The sequence below is a fragment of the Sturnus vulgaris genome, chromosome 4, assembly GCF_052056855.1.
Source record: "Sturnus vulgaris isolate bStuVul1 chromosome 4, bStuVul1.hap1, whole genome shotgun sequence".
NCBI classification, from domain to species: Eukaryota; Metazoa; Chordata; class Aves; order Passeriformes; family Sturnidae; genus Sturnus; species Sturnus vulgaris.
Window position 1 is genome coordinate 3,172,443 of NC_142246.1, and position 10,045 is coordinate 3,182,487.

Consider the following 10,045-nt stretch of genomic DNA (forward strand, 5'->3'; position numbering starts at 1 on the left):
AGCTGGAGAGCTCGGCCAAGCCACGTCACTTATGAGCCTGAAGTCAGGCATGAAGAATCTTTGGTGATTAGATCATTTTCTGAGCAACTAATTAGCTGACACAATTATCCGTTCCTCATAATAATCTACCAATGCATGTCAGTGCATATCCTCCAGAAACTTTGCATTTGTACATCCCAGTGAGCTGGTGAGGGATGAGAAACCTCTCTTCTCTCTTTTGTGTCTTTTGGGACATGGCAGATTCATTCAGCAGTAGCTTGAAATTACAAATCTTCTACAGAGCCCGTTACACTCAACAACCCTCTTCCCATAGATTTGGGTGAACATTAGATCAAATATTTGGGTGTGCAAAATCGGCAGGTGGATGAATCCATCAATCCTGTTGAGGGCAAGTTGGAGTTGGAGCATTGCCTACATCTTCTTTGAGCACACCAGGATTCACAGAGAAGTGATTGTTCATGGATTTCTTTATGTATCTCACACTGTCTGGTTTTGTTTAGCCACTGAGAGATTCAAAAATGAATTACGTGCAAGTAAATGAAAGCAACTCTGATAATCTGTTCAGCAGCAGTAGGAATATATCTAATTTCATCAATACTGATATTTTCATGGTTTTGGGACCTGGATTTACATCCTTTATTTCCATACATACAGGAAAGGTGTTTTGTACCATGCTGCCACACCAAAGGGGGGAAAAAAAAGGAAAAATGAATGGAGGAACTTTTAAACTCTTTTAAAAGAAGGAACTGAAAAGGCTTCCTTGGTGAAACCCAGACTTCAAAAATTATTATGAGAAGCTGGAAGGGGAATAATAGAATTTTTCTTTCTTTCTTCTTAAGATTGATTTTTTTTTCAAAGGCAACAGATCAATTTTCTCTATTTTTAAAAGCATTTATTCCAGCCAGTTTTAAACCATTGTTCTTGAGGAAAGTTCTGTCAAATCTCATTTATTCAGAATGTTTTTTGTTTGTTTTTTTTCCCCCCTCTGGATGTTGATGAGTAAGGCTAAAAGGCAAGTATGATATTAAGGACTTGTAACAAATGGAGTTAATGGGGAGCTTTTCCTTTTCTTTTTCTGGGAACTGACTCCATTTAAATTGCAGCTGATGCTGGAGGAAGAGCAGATTAGCCAGGATACACCAGGATACTCTCCCACCTCCACTAGATTCCACCATGTGCCAGTGGGGGATTAAGTGGGACTAGAGAAAGAAAATTCCAATTCTCCAGCTGGCAGGAATAGCAGCAGGCAAAGCGAAGAGTCACAGGAAAATGAAAGTTGGAAAGTGTTTTGTTTAGGTCAACTCTCTTCCCAATAGCTCAGTGGACATGGGATGATGTTGGGGAGATCTCCAGCCAAACCTACACAGCCTTTGGAAACCTGGATTAATCCCATTTTACTTTAGATATCCATATGAGGTACCTGTATCTGGTGGAGCAGTCCCTCCAGAACTGGTCCATCATCACTGGAGGCAGAGAAGAAATTGAAAAAAATGATTTTTTTTTGGCCTCCATCTTCATCTATGTGCTATTGCAAATGCAAGGTAACAGGATCTCTAAATAAGGTGCCTTGGAGAAATTACTAATTTTTTTGACTCCATCTGAGTTGAGACCTCTGGATGCAGGGAGCTGTCTGTAGCATGCAATTCAGTTTTTTGCTTTTCCCCATTTCTTCCCTTCATTCCACAATCCTCCCTTCTCCCTGTACTTCTCTCCTTCCCTTTTAGCCTACCTGATCCTTTATCCTCCTGTTGTTTCTCACTTCCTGCTTGTCCACACAGTCAAAAACCAACTTCTCTAAAAAGTGTCAGGCGGGAAGGAGAGCAAATCAGCTGCTGTGTGTTACAACTCCCCTTCCATCCCGACTGAAACATTTCTACCCGAATGAAAATCCCTGTGTGCTCCTCTCAGGGCAATGCCAAGCACAACAGGGACCTCTGGGTCCTTAAGTCCAAACATCATAAAAGCAGCAGCAGCAGCAGAGGCGTGGGTGGCTCAGCCTGATTCCCTTTCATCCTTGGGAGCTGGAGGGTTCAAACTGGTACCACTGGGAGCAGGGATGAATGAGAGCTCCACTTCCACCTGGAAAAATGTCTGCAAGAAAACTGCAGAGCAGGTGCTGGGAGAAATTAAATGATTCCACGTAATTTACCGTGGCAGGAGCATCAATTTGAGAATTGTTAAACTGCGAGCTACCAAAACACTGTCTTTTATTACATTTTCAACCAGTAAATGTCAGCTGCTTTATTGGTTTGAACATCCTATCAGGTGCACTGATAAATTTAGCAAACACAGCAGTTGGGTTTCTAATAAGCATGGACTTCTCACCTCAGATATCATTAATTCTGCTTCATTTCTGGGTGCCATGAAGCTGGAGGAGTATTTTAGATGTAATTTGATCCCATCCATATCAGCTCCATAGCGATTTACTACACAATTTCTCTGTGTCCTGAGCAAAGTGTTATTGGTTCATGGGGCATGGAGATTGTTTTATTTCATGTTTAGTTCTATTAACCAAGTTCTCTTCACTCAAATCTGGAAGAATATTGTAGCTGATTTGCAAGCTTAACAACTTGCCTTTCAAAGCAAGAAAATAGAAAGGCCAACCCCTAAAATCTGTCCAATTTGGCATGAAAAATCATGACCTAGCTAAGCAGTCAATTCAATGCATAATGAACACGAAAATCAATTAAAAGAACTTCCTGTACAGCTTAAATCTGCTGATGAAAAGGGATTTTTTTCTTATTATTAAAAAAGGATGAAAAAAGAATCCATCAGCATGGGCACCCTAAAGACACTGAGTGTAAAGTGAAAAAAAAAATCATGACCTGAAAGCACGACTTTGATGAGGAATTAAAAGGCACCAAGCCAAGGTCACTAAGATGATTTTTATCTGCACGAATGACACTGAATGTTGCAGCACAATCCAGGGCTCTCTCCCATTCCCAAATCCTTTGTCAATCCTGCCAGGTCGCCTGGTGTCACTTTGCATGGGCTGGGTCTCTGTGCATGACTCCCTCCAGCCAGGCTGATGAGGAGGTGTGTGCAGAGGGAGGAACGAGCCCAGTTTTCACTGCACAGCATCTCTGTGAGTCAGGCATGAGCTGGGAGTGGGAAAGGGTTGGGTTGCTCTGGAAGGGAAGCTTTGGGTGGGTGAGGTAAATTCAGTGTGGGTGGTGGGTCGACTTAGCAACTAATATGAAAACTTACCAGTGACAACAGGTGGGAAGAATCTATCCTTATTTTTTTTTTAATGCAGGTTGGAGGAGCTGTAGCAAATTCAGAACCTTCCCTCTCTAACCTAAAGGAAGGCTGCCATCTAATGATCACCAGCAGCAATTCCTGCCTTATCTCCAACTTGTCCTGCCTTACAGGAACAAAATTAATTCCCAACACAGCAGCTTGTAGGTTCAGCAGCTCAGCTACTGCTGACCTTGACCTCAAAGCAGTGGATGGTGTTGGGACCTGGCTCCTGAGGGCACATGAGGATAACTGTGCTGCCTATGAGCTGTTCAACATCATCCCTGACTTTTATTTTCCCCTTCTTGCACCTCAGTGGGTATTGGGAGAGTGGTTTAGCTGCCTCATTATATCACCTTTATCCAGTTTCACATCCAAACACACTCATAAAGATCTCATTGCAATAATAAAAGGAAAATACTATAATCACTCTAGGGAACAGATTCCTTGCAATTTCCACCTAGTGCTGCACAAAAAATGTTATTCTTTTGCTAGTCCTGGGACATCAGGAGCTCTCTGCAATGTGTCACAGAGGAGAGATCCACAGCTGACATCCCCATTTCCTTCACCACCCACCATGCTGGGCATATATTCCATATATTTTCATATACAGAAATTGTTCCAGCAAAAACAAGGAAGAAATCTGGTCACATATTTGTGGTATGCAGAAAAGTAAGATGCATAAACTGCAACAACAATAAGAATCTTAAAAAAAATTAGAAGAAATTTCTAAAAGCAGAGATAGTGAAGTGTTGAAATTAATTGTCTGAAGCATTTTTAAAACTCTATTAATGGAGTGTTTTGGAAACAGGTTGGACAAAATACTTGACAAAGTTAAAATTTTACCTGATCCTGCCTTGAGATCAAAAGGTGGACTAACTCATCTCTGAAGGACACACACAATGATTCTAGCTTTAAGGGTATCAAAAATGAAAAATCAGCAGGTTCTAGAGGCTTTATAAATAACTTTCAGAATCTTTACAAAAAACATAAATTCTTTCCAAAAGTAATCTAATTTATCCCATGCACTTGTGAAAATACGACTGCTTCATTGCCAGCACTAACACTCCTTTTTTTTTATCTGACAGATTAAACACTGGTGACCCCTGGAATATTTCCCACCTCCTGGCCCAGTTCTGGCCCAGCTGTGCCACCACAGGCACACATCTGTACAAACTGCCCAGCACGGGGGCTGCAGCTCTGAGCTGCCACGTTTCACCAGTGCTTTGCAGTTATGAGTGAGGTCATTCCACCTCCTCTCACTTAAATCTACCTAAATTGCACCCTCTGTGAAGTCAGAAGTTAATTCAGGCAGTTATTTTAATTTCAGCAGTGCTGTGATGAGGTGACCTCTGAAGGTATGAGTTAATATTCCCAGGTGCTTCTGCCGCCACCTTTGCTTTTCTTATATTTTTTTTCCTAAAAATAAACCTGAAATTACTGTAATTCTTTTGGCCTCTTTGGATGATTCCAGGGGATGTGACTGGTTGCAGCTCACACAGAGGAATCCCTCATGGAAAAAGAAGCAGCTTTTCCTCCAGCACACACCACAGGCAGACCCTTGTGTTTTGTTTTAAAGGAGAGATTCTTCTGCCTTCTCACCCAGCAGGGACCAGGGCAGTCCCCAGACTGAGAAATTTGTTTTTCTTCCTTCATGGAGTCTTCAGACAGTGGTCCCAGGACCTTTCTGGTAGCCCTTGCTGTCCACAGGTGCCTGTCTCAAGCAGTGAGCTTTAAATAGACAAGAATTAATCCTCACCAGCCCATTCCAATATCCATTTTTTCCCAAGCTGGAGCTTTGCTGCACTTAAGGGTGGCCAAACTCATCCTGCTCCAGCTGAAATGCCTGTCTGGAAGAACACCATGAGGAGGAAGCAGCTGCCTGCAGTGAACACAGGAATGATAAAGCTGGCAAACTCCTAAAATTTTGGATATTTAAAGTGTAAAGCTTAAGGATCAGCAATAACAAAATTGATGCTGCCACCACTGAGGGAAGGCTGGTAACTGGTTAATAACTGGTGTTATTTTGTGTAAAACCACTATTCTGTCACTCATTTTTAATTTGTTTTTGTCTTACAGCCAGGCATCTTCACTCTGAACATGTTTCAGCAATAATCAGATCAGATTAATTGGTTGAAAATTCCGTGTAACCCACAAGAAGCCTGAAAAGCTCATGTTGGGAACCCCAGTGCTGTGTAGAGCACAGCTGAGGCTGAAGTAATGAGTGGTGGTGCTGCCAGGTGTAAAATCGTGCCTGGCTCTTTCTCCCCACTGCTGCACTGTGAAAAATCTGAATTTCATTGAACATCATTCAATTTCAGATTTAATCTGCACAATTTTCAGGCTGGCCCAAGGATGAGTGTGGCACCCCAGCCAGCACTGCCACTGTGGCTGAGACTGATTCCCTTCAGGGAAAAATGCTGAGCCTCAACATTTCTGAGATCACAGAATCATTAAGGCTGGAAAAGACCTCTGAGATATTATTATATTATTGATTATTGATTATTGAGTTAGCTGAGTGAACCCAATTAGCTGAGCCAAAGAGCTCCCATGTAAGCCCAGATCTGGTGGCAAGAATCCTACAGGGCATGGCTACAGCACCTGGGGCAGCCCCCAGGATCAGTCCAGGCTGGGGATGAGCAGGAGTTTGCAGTGCAGATTTACAGTATTTGACCTTGCAGAATTCAGAGTTATTCACAATTATAAAGCAACAAAGCACCTATGGAGCTACCTAAAGATTTCATCTGTGTTTGGCCAGATATTAGCATTTTTTATTCACTCACTCAGTGCTTTTTACCACTCAGTGTTCCCCATCTTGGGGCTGTGATATTAAGAAAATGACCATGTGGTTTGCCAAGCAAATGAGCACTACATGCAAATATAGTTTATTCTTCTCCACTCTTTGTGTTTCTGTCATATCTTCTGTTGCTCTCTTACATGTGCAACAGCCAAAAAAGTCCCCCCAGAAAACTGGTCAGGATAAGCCATCTCCTCCTGTCTGTACTTCATAATTTTAATTTCACGTCTCCAAAATAACAGAGAAGCAGATGATCTCATTTCATTAAAATACTCTTTTCCCTTAAAATGTTAATTCTCATCAAATCAGCCTCACATCATATTAATTCTACAAGCCAGGTAGCAGTGAATGAGCTGTCACTTATTTTCACTTTAATTTTTATTCCACCTTTCTTCTTGTGACAGTCAAAGCAATTTGCTGAAGAAAACCAGGCCTTGGGGACACATCAAAGGTTGGAGGGCTTGGATATTTTCTGTGTGAAGGCTCCTACAGTCCTGATACCCCATGAGGCACCGTCACCACACTGATTGTCTGCACTGCCCTAACGAGCTCTGCAGCCATGGAAAACTCCACTTATTTCAGAGTAAAGTGATTTTCTGGTGCTGCTTGGGCAGAAAGGATGGTCTTCCCTCCACCAAAGAGGGTTTCTCTCCTTAAGCCAGCCCTTGAAATTCCCTGGAGGATGTCCTCGTGCTCCATGAGACTCATTTTGCCTTGACTGGCAGAAAGAGTCAAAGATAAGTGTGGCAATGCCATTTTCTCCAGATCTGCTGCTGCTTCTGCAAAAGCCAAACGCTCTCAGTCTGTCCCCTGGGAATTCTGGAAATGCAGGAGAGATGGGATTTTATTCCAGTACCACAAAAGCTCCAGAATTTTTTTGTTGCCCCCCAAATGGTTCCTGAGTGTGTTATGAAGCATCTCAGAGACCAGAGTATCACAATTATTCTTCTGCTCAGTGTCTTTCAGAGCAGGCTCCTACTAAAGCCTCTTTTCCTCTTTCCAAAGTGCTATTGATGATATTTCAGAGGATCTATTAAAAACATTTTTATTAACATACTTTTATTAATTTAGAAGAGCTCTTTGCACGGAGCAAATCCACTTGGCATGAAATGAAGTGTTCTTCAGTGGGTTTGGTAGAGAATCACTTTCTGAGATGAGAGAGATCAGCTGTGGAACACTCTTCAATTTCTTCCCAGTACTGTTCCCTGTTTGCCTTCTTTCAGGAAATCTAATGCATTTGATAAAAAAAAAAAAATTTAATGTTTGAAAAAGAATTATTATAATTCCTTAACGACCTAATGTGGGTAGTTTGTATTCCACAAAGACCAGAGGGAATAGTTTACCCAAATGTATGATGGGACAATGACACTGGAATAAAATCCTCTGATGGCAATCAGGGGAAGATTTACTTGAATTAAACAGTACCAATTCACATGATTATTGATAACTTCTACTTTAAAATGGTCACAAAAGGAAGGTAATGTTCTGTGGTCTGTCTGTGATCAAGAAAATTATTGAGTAGGAAGACCTTTGGATTGTGGCAGGGTCGGATGAACAATAAAATGGAAAGGATTGCCATAGTTACCTTCTGATTGAGCTCGGGAAAGAATGATCAGCAGAGGTGAGCAGAGTTTACAGAGCTTCCCATCGGGGATGGCTGGTGACAGAGGGAGATAATGACTGACAGAAATTAATTAGAGCTGATGTTTTCAGGAGCTGCTGGGTCACAAGTATTTACAGTGGCTCAAATAGTCCAGTCTTTGCAAACTGCTCTGCTTTTTCAGAACCAACTGGGAGAAATTTGGGTTTTTGGTGTTGTTTTTTATTTTTTTTTTTTTTTTTGATGGTGTTCGATGAGATAAAGAGCATCTCCCATTACTTTTATCAGATTTCTGGCACAGTCAGTAATTAGGGGGTTGTGGAATAGCACTCACATTAAAGAATGCAGAAATGTGCTCCCTTTCCTGCTCTCTGCTGCCCTGGATATATGTTTAACACAGGCTGGGGTTTGTTTTGCTCTCAGACTAAAGAGGAAACGATCTGTCATCTTGGCAAGTTTTCAGTATTGATTTATTAGATCATAATTCAATTATATTCGAACTTTTTTTGCTGGCATATTTCGCAGAATATAAAATCCAATTATCCCATCTGTTATTTAAATAACACAAACTGTAGTCCTTTATTCTGTGTCTCCCTTCAACAAGCCCACAGCGTGTGATTTACTTGGAGCCACAAGATTCAATTAAACTTCAAGTGACAACAAATTTCACACAGTCCTTACTAAGATGTTCCCATGGTTAATTGAAACAACTGTAAGAAATATTCAGAATTAATTATAGGCCCAGATTTTCCTAGATTCAGTTTCCAGCCATGAAATCTCAATATGTCTTTGCTAGATAGAAAGATGTGTCTGCATGACCAACCTGCTGGTTTTTATGTTGGTTTTGAATTGAGTTTGCTGCTGTTAATTGGTGTTAATTGACAGATTGAAGGCAGTCCACTAAATACAGCATCTAAAATTATTGGATGTTATTTGATGAAGGAACTGTGAGCTCTTTACACAGACTGCTGTAGAAAGGCAAAGCTTTTCTTGGTTTATATTTTTTAATTGCTCGACAGGATTTAATCAATGCAAGTAAAATTCCTTGCTGAAGCAGTTTAGGATCTATCACCCTGGGTCGTGCAATCCCATTTGGGGATGAATTCTATGGTTTTATGAGGGTTGAAGAGCCCAGATAGAAAACATGTTTTAGTCTTACATACAAATCAAACACTTTTAGCATTGGCCCCTGGAGGTGGCTTGGGGACAGCAAAGTATCCAATTCCATCAGCTGCAAACCCCAAATACCTAAAAGCAAAGAAAAAGTTAACACTTTAACAAAATTTGAATCTCTTGCAACATTAGCAAAGCTCAGAAATGCTTATTTCATTTGATAACACAAATTTTTCATACCTTTGGAAGGTGCAGGAGCAACACGATTGATTTGAATAACTAAATACCATCATTTCAACAATGATTTTTTGCAGATATGAAATTTAAATGTCAAGCATGAAGCTATTTGCCTTATGACACAACATTTTTTATTACTGCTTATTTTAAAATATTATTATTTATTTGAAAAAATTACTTTCTACATTTTAAGATTCTTTTTCTTATAAACTTGATATGCAAACTAGAATCTACAATTACAGAGGCTGCAATTACCTTGACAGATGGAAGGGAAAGGCTTTTCCAAGGCATTCCCAGACGACCTAAACTCCAAATTGCCTGTATTTGGCTGTATATTTAGACATATTTGCCTAAAATTGAGATTAATCTATGCCATGATGTCCAACAAGTTATTTATATATAATATAGGATGAGGACAATCCAGATCTCAAATGTGCATCATGGTTGAGGGTAAAATATCTTTTCTTCATGATATATATATTATAGAAATATATATATAAAGTGGAATTTTTTTTCCAAATCCATCTATATAAAAGTGTAATTCAGACCACCAATATTTAATATTCTGTGGTTGCCTCTTAAGCACATGCTCATGGTACCTTCAGCAGCTCTGCTTCCTCAGGCTCTATCACTTCAATAAAACCAAATAAATTTGAAGGCCAGGAGAGAAAGAGAGACCCTGGGAGAGGAACCAGTGCATTTTCTGTGAATGGAAGAACTAAGGCAGGTAGCTCTTGTCAAATAATTTCTGAATTCAGGAAAAGAAATCCTTTCTCTCTGCTTGTTTTCTGCACTTCTGGTAAGCCTTTCAATTTTGCTTGAATATCTCCCAGACAAGTTTCAATTTTAGTAGATGATCAGGTCTCATATGACTTACAGGAAAAAATATATTTAATATCCTCATGTTTATTTTTGGTGAGCAGATGCCTTCTGAAGAAAAGCAGTCACATGGGGAAAAGGGAATTGTTATTGGAAAATGACTGTGATATTTATCTCATTTTTTTTTCCATCTGGAAAGAGCTTTCTTTGGTCTACAAGCAAAAAGAGTGGGGATAAAGGAG

At 40.3% G+C, this 10,045-nt stretch overlaps 1 long non-coding RNA gene across 1 annotated transcript; it reads right to left on the bottom strand.

Moving 5' to 3' along the window:
* Positions 1–6,101: 6,101 nt before the first annotated feature.
* Positions 6,102–8,882, bottom strand: LOC148223843 (uncharacterized). The gene is made up of 2 exons (XR_015803529.1): positions 7,620–8,882; positions 6,102–7,262 (listed from the first exon to the last, which is right to left on the bottom strand). It is a non-coding gene; the product is annotated as an uncharacterized LOC148223843 (long non-coding RNA).
* Between the last annotated feature and the right edge of the window lie 1,163 nt (positions 8,883–10,045).